General features: G+C 41.4%; 1 long non-coding RNA gene across 1 annotated transcript in view; it reads left to right on the top strand.

The window, feature by feature from the left end:
- Positions 1-2,714: 2,714 nt before the first annotated feature.
- The window catches only part of LOC134295384 (uncharacterized), a 72,175-nt gene continuing 63,085 nt past the window's right edge, over positions 2,715-11,804 (top strand). Inside the window, exon 1 of the long non-coding RNA XR_010001934.1 lies at positions 2,715-3,801. This is a non-coding gene — a long non-coding RNA (uncharacterized LOC134295384). The remainder of the gene's footprint in view (positions 3,802-11,804) is intronic.

Raw genomic sequence — 11,804 nt, 5'->3', positions numbered from 1 at the left:
TTATACTTTATATAAATATTTATAAAGGATAAATTCAAAGGGCTGATGATCTTGTTTTGGGATAATATATATAATATATTGGTATCTGCTATGGGATGTCTGTTTTACCAAAAATATAAATTTCTATATAAAGATTTCTCTTGGTTATGTTAAAGTTAAAGAGAAAATTTGGAAAATGAGATGTTAGTATCAATGGGATAAGTGAGATAAAAGTTGTGTGAAAGTGTGTGTGAATGGAGATTACTGTTTTTTTCTGTACACATTTGATTGGTGCCTTTGTTGGAGCTATTAGATATCCAGAAGAGGTAATATAATATTTGTAATGAGATATATTTCAAAGAAGTGGAAAGAGGAGTGTCATTAAAATTTGTAAAATCTGGCCCACTGTAAAGAGGAAATAATTTATTTAAGATGTTTTTATTATGATAACTTTTTAGTGATAAGATTCATTCTAAGAGCTAAAATAATTGCTTGGTTAATTATGTGAATTGTTACAGATTAGCAAGAGTAATAATGTTATTTGATAAAATTACTATCTCTTTATCTGGTTTATTAGTAGGGAAATTTTATAAAGAGGAGGATAATATTTGCATTAGATGAGAGACATATAAATTGATTATATCTTTAAATATCAACTGAAAAGAATTTCTCATATCTTGGCTAAGTCAGTAATCAGAATGGAGATTGCACACAAGAATCCAGAGGAGTAGGACATGGAAGGGCGGCTAAGAAGAAGCTACATAATTGAATACTAAAGTTAGGATTCTCCAAGCCATCATATTTCCCATTTGTATGAATGTCTGTGAAAGCTAGAGTGAAGAAAGCTGATAGGAAGAAAAACAACTCTTTTGAAATGTGGTGCTAGAGAACTCTTTTGAAATGTGGTGCTATGAATACTGCATAACAAATAAATGAGTCCTAAATAAAATCAAGCCTGAACTCTCTCTTAAAGCGAAGATAACTAAACTTAGGAGGCATCTACACTATAGAATTGTCAATTTGACACCACTTTGGCACTTAGCTCCATACATCTTACAAAGTGGATGTATGCCCATGAAAATACTGCCTTCTCCACATATCAATATTGTTGTCTTTTCTACTTATTCATGTAGGAAGTTATTACTTGGTGATATTCAAGGTTTTTAGCCTTCTCTGACAAAAGACCTCTTCACACATCCCCCCCCCCGGTGCCATTTTGGCAGTTGCTGATAAAACAGCAGGTATGTGGGGTGCACTGTGGCACCCCACTCACCCCCCCTTCCCTCATTAGACAGGGAGGACAAGGTAAGGTGTGTTGGTGCCCTGTCCCTATCCCCATCAGATGGGGAAAAGTCAGAGCTACCCAGCACACACCTTACCTTTCGTCATGGCCAAGGAAGCATCCTGTGACACTTTCTTGGAACTTCAAGCATTGATGGGCCAGGACCTGACGAGCACTCAACAGGCCCCATCCCCAAAGTGCTGCAAAAGGGCAATTTGCCCCAGTGTGATGAGGTGGAAAGAGTGCTGGAGCCTCACCAAACAACAATTCCCATAATTTCATAGTCTTGAGCCAGGGCAGTTAAAGTGGTGTCAAAATGCAGTATAGATGCACTCTAAAACTGTCATATCATGAGAAAACATCACTCAGTAGGAAAAAAAATCCTCAATAATATTGATAAGTGGAAGCCAGTACACATTCCAGGTGGAGACACTCCATTAAGGAAGCCATATCACCAAGTCTACAAGTTTTGCTGATGATAGGGTGACTTCAAGGTCTTTCAAACATAGTGTCACCATAAGTTGAAGTTGATGTGATGGCAGTTAACAACAAAATATCCATTTAACTTAACAATTGGAATTAGTTCAATGTTCATTTCCATTATCTCTACTATAACAATTATTCCCTACAGCCAAAGCCGGCCCTAGGTATTTTTCAAGTGTAGGCGAACAGAATTTTGGCGCCCCCAAAAGTGATTTATTTATTTTTAATCACTAAAAAATAAAAGCGTTGGATAAGCGAAAATGTTGGATAATAAGGAGGGATTAAGGAAAAGCCTATTAAACATCAAATTACTTTAAGATTTTACAAATTAAGCACCAAAACATCATGTTTTACAAGAAATCAACAGAAAAGCAGTCTCAACTGCGCCCCCGTATGTTTTGCGCCCCAAACGACCGCTTAATTCGCCTCATTGTTGGACTGGCTCTGCCTAGAGCAGAGGTGAGGCATTCATTCTGAGGAGAAAGCACTATCCTTAACTAAGTCTATTTTTTGATGGCAAGGAGTGTTATATTTGGGTGTCACTGTACTAACAGCACCTTGCTCATGCCTTGGGATGATTTCTTCCAATGGTTTTATGTAAATGTTAAAAACCATTAGGGATAGAATGGCCCCTTCTGGGATGCCACATAACAGCTCCTTTTTGAGGAGCAGTTCGCCCAAGCGCCACCATCTGGATCCTGCCTAAGTGGCAGGCAGAGCCGGCCCTAGGTAATTTCGAAGTGTAAGCAAGCAGTATTTCTGGTGCCCCCGCCCCGCCCCCAAACCAGTCACTCTCTGCTTCTCTCCTCATCAAGCCCCGGCCTCCTTTCTTGATGCAAGGAAGGGGTTTGGGGCCTTGGCCAGGAGGGAACCAGTGTTTCTCTCCTCCCCAAAGCTTCAAACTCCTTCCTCACTCGAGGAAGCGGTTTGATTCTTTGGCCAGGAGGGAAGCGGCGTTTCTCTTATTCCCAAAGCCCCAAACTCCTTCCTCACTCGAGGAAGGGGTTTGGGACTTTGGCCAGGTGGAAAGCAGCGTTTCTCTCCTTCCCAAAGCCCCAAACTCCTTCATCGCTTGAAGAAGCAGTGTTAAAACGAAGATAATCCGGGTAAGGCAACTCACCACCTATTTTAATTCTAATAATTGGCACAGCACTCTCCCCCATTTACTATTGTATTTATAACATATGTACATTAATTGCAACAATGTCACATCAACTTTTTGGCCACTTGTTGAACTCCCTCTCTTTTTCTCTTCCTCAAGTACCCACCCGCTTACATAAATCAATACACCTTTTACTATCCACTTGGAAATGCCGATGACCCCTCAAGTTTTTCCTCAAGGTGGTATGTTGAATCATAGCCTGGAGGGGAAATGTACACGCTTCTCACTGGGTTGCACATTCTGCAACATCCAAGATCTATGGTCTTTCCTACAAAGAACATTCCCGATGTTCAAAGTAGTGCAGCATTTGGCAGAGTGTTTTTAAATCTCTCTCTTCAGGGCATAGCACATTCTGTGCATGTACATTGCTCTCATTGGCCTTAAAAGAAGTTTAATGCATACATCAAAGGGAGGATTTACCCCATCCAGAGACCCGATGGGCAAAGACAACAGCAGCAAGCTCAGTAGTTACAGCTTTTGAGCCAGCAGTGTGGCAGAGTTCAAAGCAGCAGTTCACTTTTTCAGCAGCTACGTATGTCTGTATGTTTTAAATATAGGTCACTGTTTAAACACTAGCTGTCCTAGAAACCAAATGACAGGTTCTCCTTTTAAGAAGAAACGTTGGGGAAACAAATGAGGAGGCAATTAAGAGGGCTACAGTGATGCAAAGAAGAACAAGTTTCTAAGAGAGATCTTTGGCAGATTTACTTTGTCTTGCAGAGGTGAAAAGCATTGCTACTAGGGACATTCTGTAGGACCATGTTGAATGTTGAAGCCTAGATTTTGTTTGCATGTGGCCACGCCACAGGAAGAGAGGGCTGAAAGAAAATTGCTACAGGAGAAATGTGCATCAACAGCAGAAACATATATAAGTATGATTTGGAAGGATAAAAAGGTGAGTAAAAGAATACATGACTGAAGATGTTGTTTTGGTAACTTGTGGCTTCCACGCCATTGGGGGAATGGGTCTATTCTGGGTTTTAGTCAATTTTTTAAAAAGCATCTAGGTGTTGAACCAATTTGGAGGATAGTATTCCATTCTAGCTCCTTTAAAATTCAGATTAAAATTAGTGGATTTCCCCCTTCACTGTCATTACCCTAGGACTGCCACAAAATGTCTGTATGACTATTTTCAGTAAGGCTAGTTCCATGTTGCCATCTGCCTGTGAAACACTATAGTAAATCCCAGTCAACCCAGTAGTGCTTATTTCTGTGGAAGGAAATAGATGACTAGGAAAATATGAATGACCAGTTTTTGAAAGGACTGAAATTGGAAGCTCCTGGTAAAGCAAACATAGACTTTGTTCTTCCTTTTAAAGCGAACTAACTAAGGGCGCTTCCACACAGAACCTAGAATTTGAGAGATAATGGGTTAAAAGGGGGGGGGGTAGTCAGATAATGTTTGTGCTAAATGTGCTCTTAATCGCAACAAAGGGAAAACCTGATTCAAAAAGGTCCTTCCAGACAAAAAAAAAGCAGATTTTCCCATGACTGTGTGGCCCTGCGGTCATGTAAAGTTCAGGATTTCCCTCTTTACCTCCTGTGGAGACTACTTCCTGTCCATGCCAGTTTTTAAAAGCCTGAAAGAAGCTGATCAGCTGTTTGGGCTCCCAAAGAAACACAGCTGATTTCCAGCTGGTTTCAAGAGAGGAGAAGAGGAGAGTCATTAGAGGTCTCTGAAAGTGTTCATTTTAAACTTTATAATATTAAATAAGCTATTTAAGCTATTGGGGAAAGAGAGAAATCTGGTGGCATTTTAAAAAAATCTCCCACCATTATGCGCTGATGCTTATATGCGCACATAGGAATCTCTCCATGTTTGCGCATATAAGCATCAGCACATCATTGAGTGATTTCAAAAAAATAAACATCTGGCACGTGTCCCATCCACCCTATATTTTATCCCTTTACACAGAATGTCTGTGAGGACAGTGAGGGAAGAACCTCTGGGACTGGCAGATTTGTGTGGGAACTGCTCTGAGGTCCCGGGTTTGTTTATCTTGCATATTAATCCTGAGTTTTGGTTCTGTCTGGAAGCACCCTGATTCATACCTCCTGGACTTGCATACAGATTGGATCACAGCTGACTGAAACCTTACCTCAAGGAGACAGCTTAATTTACACTCATGAGGTCACTGCGGCCTCATTTTTGAACTGTAATATTGAACAAACAAATATGCAGTTTACACCAATATGCAATCATGCACAATCATGCATGATATCTAATATACACCAGTGATCAATCATGAAGAATGCTCATGTGCATCAGTACACAAGCATGTGCAAATGGCACCATATGGGTAACTTTGTCTTCTCAACTTTGAACTGAATATGAAGATTCTGTATCAGACAACCATGTCCAATTTCTTCTATAAAGTAACTTACATAAACGTAACATACTAAGAGATTTATGTCCTGTTATCCTTCAAATTTAAATGGATTTAAATATTTTAAATTGTATGTTAGTATCTTGTTTTATTCTTAATGGTTGTTTTATTGTATTCTGTTTTTAAAAGGCATTGAATGGTTGCTTATGTTGTGAAGCCGCCTTGCCCCCCCCCCCCCCCGGGGGTTGAGAAAGGTGGGGTAAAAGTGCCTTAAATGAATAAATAATAAATAAATGACATACTAAAGTGCTGAAGTTCTCAACTGAGAAAAAAAGATTTAATAACAAAATGCATATGTTAAAATGCATACCAGAGGTGGATTTTGCTACAAACTTTAAAACAAAAATGCAAAGAATAAAATCCATAGGGATGTGTTTTAGAAAAAATGCAAACATAAATGTGTATTTGACACACCAATTGAAAATTAATTTCCATGCAGCTTTCTCTTAATTTACAGAAAATGTAAAGATGGATGGAGAAACAGGACAAAAATGGACTTAAGAATCAGCAGAAGTCACATTTTAAGGGATGCATGTATCCATAGCCACAAGTATCCTTGGGTGGGCCCCCATCTTGCAATTCTCTATTATACAAAGCCCAAGGATATATAGTATCGTATAAGATGATAATACCCCAAAAACAAAAGTGGAATTAAAACACTTTCCCATTGATCATTAATATTGGAGTGGGTTTGGGAAGAGGGAGGAAGGGCTGGTTAGGAAAGTGTTAATAACTTGTGCCTGAATGCCGTGGTTTGCAATCTCTAAGCAGCTTTAGTGTCTCCTACCACAGCCCTGATTTAAAATTCATAAATGCTAATCCTCCATAATTTACGGTTTAAAAAGCAGCCCCACTCACAGGCCCTGTGGCTACAGCTCTGTCAGAGTAATTATGCCGCCAAGCTGAAATTGGACTACTAACTGAGATATTAAACAGGGTAGGAAATCCTCTTCCTTGGCAGCCTACCCAATTATTCCAAATAAGCAAACAGATTAGTGAGTAATTTTCCAGTTAAATCTGGTGATTGGTGCCAGAATTGTATGTTAAATATTCAGAAGTAAATAGATTAAAGATGAAATACCCCCTCCTTTCCCTCCCTCCCCCCGCTTAATTTAGTGTGTATATTAAAACTTTTTTTTTTTAAAAGGGGGGAAATGAGAGAAATCTTCATTGAAGTGCAGGTTGATTGCTTTGAAAATGGAGCTCCCCCCATTTTTCTCCCCCTCGGGGGGCTCTGCCATTAATTAGTCAGGGACCGTCATGCTGAAGGAACCCTGTGCCGTGCAGAGACGGGGTGGGTCCTGGTGTTCCATTAAGCCTGATCCTGGAGGATACCACCTGGGTGGCAGCTCTGAGAGATCCCTCAGTGGCTCCAGTTGGGAAAACTTTAGCTTGAACTTTAAGCAGGATGTGATGGTGGCCCTATGTGGGCTGTCATCAGTACCTCACAGCTCGAGTTTACAAGAGCCTATTATAGAAACTGATAATTGATTCATTGACTTTAGATATGGTTTCTTTATCATCCCCCCCCTTCCCCTTCTCTTTCGTTTGCTTCCCTTTCCCTTAACTCCCGGCCTCATTTCCTCTCCTCTCCCTTCTCTTCTCTTCCCTTTCCCTTCCCTCATTTCATTTTCAAATGACATTTGCTACCATCCCAAGGATTTATATCAGAAGGACATGAATTGAGCTTGTGGTGCATTTTTTCATTACACAATTAGGCCATCCAAAATTCTCTGAGTACTGTAGAGCAGTGTTTCTCAAACCATGCTACTCCAGGTGTTTTGGACTTCAGCTCCCAGAAATCCCCACCAGCTTACTAGCTATTAGGAATGTGGGAGCTGAAGTCCAAAACATCTGGAGGAGCACAGTTTGAGAAGCTCTGCTGTAGAGTGAAATCAGAATTTGTAAACATGAAAAACAACTGCAACATTAAAAAACATAAAGTAGGAGAAAGTAAAATCAGCAGCAGCAGGAGATAAAAGGTGCTGCTGCTGCTCAGTCATATAGTCGTTTCCGACTCTTCGTGACCTCATGGACCAGTCCACGCCAGAGCTCCCTGTCGGCCATCGCCGCCCCCAGTTCCTTCAAGGTCAACCCAGTCACTTCAAGGATACCGTCCATCCATCTCACCCTTGGTCGGCCTCTCTTCCTTTTTCCTTCCTTTTCCCCCAGCATCATGATCTTTTCCAAGCTTCCCTGTCTTCTCATGATGTGGCCAAATTACTTCAACTTTGCCTCTACTATCCTTCCCTCCAGTGAGCAGACGGGTATTATTTCCTGGATGATGGACTGGTTGGATCTTCTTGCGGTCCAAGGCAATCTCAGGATTCTCCTCCAGCACCAGAGTTCAAAAGCGTCTATCTTCCTTCGCTCAGCCTTCCTTGTGGTCCAGCTCTCGCAACCATAGGTTACTATGGGGAATACCATTGCTTTGACTATGCGGACCTTCGTTGCCAGTGTGATGTCTCTGCTCTTCACTATTTTATCAAGGTTGGCCATTGCTCTCCTCCCAAGAAGTAAATGTCTTCTGATTTCCTGGCTGCAGTCTGCATCTGCAGTGATCTTTGAGCCTAGAAATATAAAGTCTGTCACTGCCTCCACATTTTCTCCTTCTATTTGCCAGTTATCAGTAGGTGTAGTTGCCATGATCTTGGTTTTCTTGATGTTTTTGCACTTTTGCACTTTTTTCTTTCACCTTGGTGATAAGGCTCCTCATCTCTTCCTCACTTTCAGCCATCAGAGTGGTATCATCTGCATACCTAAGGTTTTAATGTTTCTTCCAGCAATTTTAACTCTGGCCTTGGAACGTCAAGCCCCCACGTCGCATGATGTGTTCTGCATACAAGTTGAATAGGGAGGGTGAAAGTATGCAGCCCTGCCATACTCCTTTCCTAATCTTGAACCAGTCTGTTGTTCCATGATCTATTCTTATTGTGGCTACTTGGTCTTTCTACAGATTTCTCAGGAGACAGACAAGGTGACTTGGTATCCCCATACCACCAAAAACATGCCACAGTTTATTATGATCCACACAGTCGAAGGCTTTAGAATAGACAATAAAGCAGAAATAGAGGTTTTTCTGAAACTCCCTGGCTTCCTCCATTATTGGCAATTTGGTTTCTCGTTCCTCTGCCTTTTCTGAACCCAGCTTGGACATCTGGCAACTCTCACTCCATGTATTGCTGGTGTGATGTCTCATGGGCCTTGTAGTCCCGTTCCTAGTACTATTGTGGCAGACGAAGAGGAAAACATGGGATTTCCACCGGTTCAGCCAGAATCGGAGCCCCTGCACCTGGAGGATGTTTGCCCTCAAGAAGTCAGCCAAACAAGCCTTGGGCAGAATTCTCCCCCGTTTTCCCGAAAGGACAATTATAATAGAGATAGAGGGGCTAGGGAGGCTAATCGCCGGAGCCTCAGAATCACAGCCAAACAATTAGCTGATTAGGTCTGCTTCCCTTGGGAAATTCTAAGGAGTCATGCATCTGGACGGAGTTGGGTTTCACTTCTCGTTCTCCAGGGAAAGGGTTCTTCTGGCGGGAAACGAGACCCTATTTAGGTGTTTTGCCACAAAGGAAACCTTGCGGAGTCAACTCGTCAGCTTGAGGAGTGAGATCGTGTGTGGACTTCGTAATCCCCAGTTCCTTGTTTCCCGGACCAAGTTCCAAGCCTGCCTTGTTTCACGTTTGGCCGCGGACCTCACCACGGACCTTGTTCTTGCTTCTTGTTTGCCTTGTATCAAGTCTTGTTTAGCCAAGAATCTAGTTTGTTTTCCAGCCTTGTTGTCAAGCTTCAATGGACTAAAAGACCTTGTCATCTCCCCACACTATTGCTTGGCAAAGTGTGTGTTTCGGTTAATGGATTATAACTTTGGACTTTAATATCACATATTGGACATTATTTTCCTGGACTATATTTGGCCTTTCCTGAAAGGTCTACTTCTGAACTATATTCTTCACTTGTTTTTATTGACTTTATATATTCCTTTAATAAAGATATTAGATAGAATCCGGCCTCTGCGCATGGTTATTGGTGTTCTGTAGCCTGGGTCTTGACAGCTGGAGTCTTCCTTGCAGGATCTTGAGCATTACCTTACTGGCATGGGAAATAAGTGCCACTGTATGGAAGTTTGAGCATTCTTTGGTGTTTCCCATTTTTGGTATGGGGATATAAATTGATTTTTTCCAATCTGATGGCCAATCTTGTGTTTTCTATATTTGCTGGCATATGGCATGCATCACCTTGACAGCATCACCTTCCAAGATTTTAAACAACTCAGCTGGGATCCCGTTGTCTCCTGCTGCCTTGTTATTAGCAATGCTTCTTAAGGCCCAGTCAACCTTACTCCTCAGGATGTCTCGTTCTAATTCACTCACCACACTGTCAAAGCTATCCCCTGTATTATTATCCTTCCTATACAGATCTTCTGTATATTTCTTGCCACCTTTTCTTGATCTCTTCAGCTTCTGTTAGGTCCCTGCCATCTTTGTTTTTTATTATGCCCATTTTTGCCTGAAATTTGCCTCCTATGTTTCTGATTTTCTGGAAAAGGTCTCTCGTCCTTCCTATTGTCTTCTTCCACTTCCATGCATTGCTTGTTTAAAAATAGTTCTTTGTCTCTTCTGGCTAGCCTCTGGAATTGTGCACTTAATTGGGCATATATCCCCCTATCGCTGTTTCCTTTCACCTTCCTTCTTTCTTGGGCTACTTCCAGTGTCTCAGCAGACAACCATCTTACCTTCTTGGTTTTCTTTTTCTTTGGGACGTACTTCGTTGCTGCCCCCGAACAATGTTGTGAACTTCTGTTCATAGTTCTTCTGGGACTCTATTTATTAAATCTAGTCCCTGAAATCTATTATTCACCTCCAGTGCATATTCACTAGGAATATTTGTGAGATCATATCTAATTGGTCTGTGTATTTTCCCCATTCTCTTTAGTCTGATTCTAAATTTTGCAATAAGAAGTTCGTGATCTGAACTACAGTCAGCTCCAGGTCTTGTTTTCACAGACTGGATAGATGTCTGCCACCTTTGGCTGCAAAGGATGTAGTCAATCTGATTTCGGTGTTTACCATCTGGTGAAGTCCATGTATAAAACCGTCTTTTAGGTTGTTGGAAGAGAGTGTTTGTTATGCACAGTGAGTTTTCCTGACAAAATTCTATCAATAAAAGGTGCAGTATATGCTAAAACCAACCAAAGTAAAATCACCAACAAAAAAACTAAAACAGAACAAATATTTTAAAAGACTAAACCAAATGCATGGCAGAGGGTTGGGCTGAAGGGTCCTTGTGGTCTCTTCCAATTCTTTGGTTCTGAATCTTATAGTGGCTGAAAAAATTATTTAATCCGCTATTGAAAATACCATAATGTAGGCACTAGATGTCTTGGGAATTTCACACATAAACTGCCACCTGTAATGAGGCCCTCTCTTAGCACTACCTTCCCCCAATTTATTAAACATATTTTCGTTACATAATAATCATCAACATTTCTCAGATGAAAACCAGAACATTTGTGGTTATATAAGCAACATCAGAGTATGGTCAAGAAGTTATTAAGGAGGGAAAAAAGACAAGTTAGGAAAGACTTCAGCAGTTTGTTTTTGCCTGAACCTACTGGGAGGGGGATTCCTCACTCTCCTTTCCTTTGTCCTGAATTAATTGAGTGCAAACTACTTTTGTACTTGGAATTTAAGTTGTAATAACTGAAGTAAGCTGAAAGATAAAGGGGGAAGGTGTAACACTCCTGGGCAGCGCGAACACTGGGAACCAACACAGAGGCCAATAACCATATAATATGTTTATTAAAGCAAATAAAGTTCCAAGCAAAAATAAGCAGAAAAGTTAGGCAAGCTTTTGACCTTCCAGTAAAGATCAAATTTAGTCCAATAACTGAAAGTCTTATGTCCAGTATTAGAGTCTAAAATCCAATAACCGAAACACACTCTAACTCTGCTGGAGTATAGATTGGGGAAAAGGAGCAAGGTTCCACTGAAAAGCTTTCCGAAGTAAGTCCAACACAAGCATTCAGGGCAAGGCTACGACTGGTCATAATGGAATGCAACGCAATCCAAACTAGGCAAGAAAGGGGTGCAACGCCCAGTCTACTCGAGGGCCAGGCTGCTTGGAACTCAGGAACAAGAGACGATGATGCTTCTCAGTCAGAAGTTAAGTTGACACCGCGCAGAAGGTTTTCAGTGCAAAACTTTTATTGAAGTTCATAAGCTCCCCCAGAGCAGGTGCTCGACTCCCCAATTCTTCCCAAGAGAACTGGTCCGCCAAAGACATCGCGCCAGGTGCCTGCCTCCCTAATTCTTCCCAAGAGAACTAGGCTTAGCCATCATCGCCTCACTCCGCTAATCTGGTGCTTCTTCGCAAATTTTGCTTCTGAGAACGGTCTGTTTTTAGAAAAGCCCTTCGATCAAACAGTAAACCATCCGGAGAACCCGGGAGAGCCGGCACTGTCTCAAGGGCATCTGTAATTGGCTCTGGCACGGAAATGTCAACAGGAGAC

The sequence above is a fragment of the Anolis carolinensis genome, chromosome 1, assembly GCF_035594765.1.
Source record: "Anolis carolinensis isolate JA03-04 chromosome 1, rAnoCar3.1.pri, whole genome shotgun sequence".
Classification (NCBI taxonomy): domain Eukaryota; kingdom Metazoa; phylum Chordata; class Lepidosauria; order Squamata; family Dactyloidae; genus Anolis; species Anolis carolinensis.
Note: the sequence above shows the minus strand (reverse complement) of the source record. Positions and strands in the feature narration are given on the sequence as shown.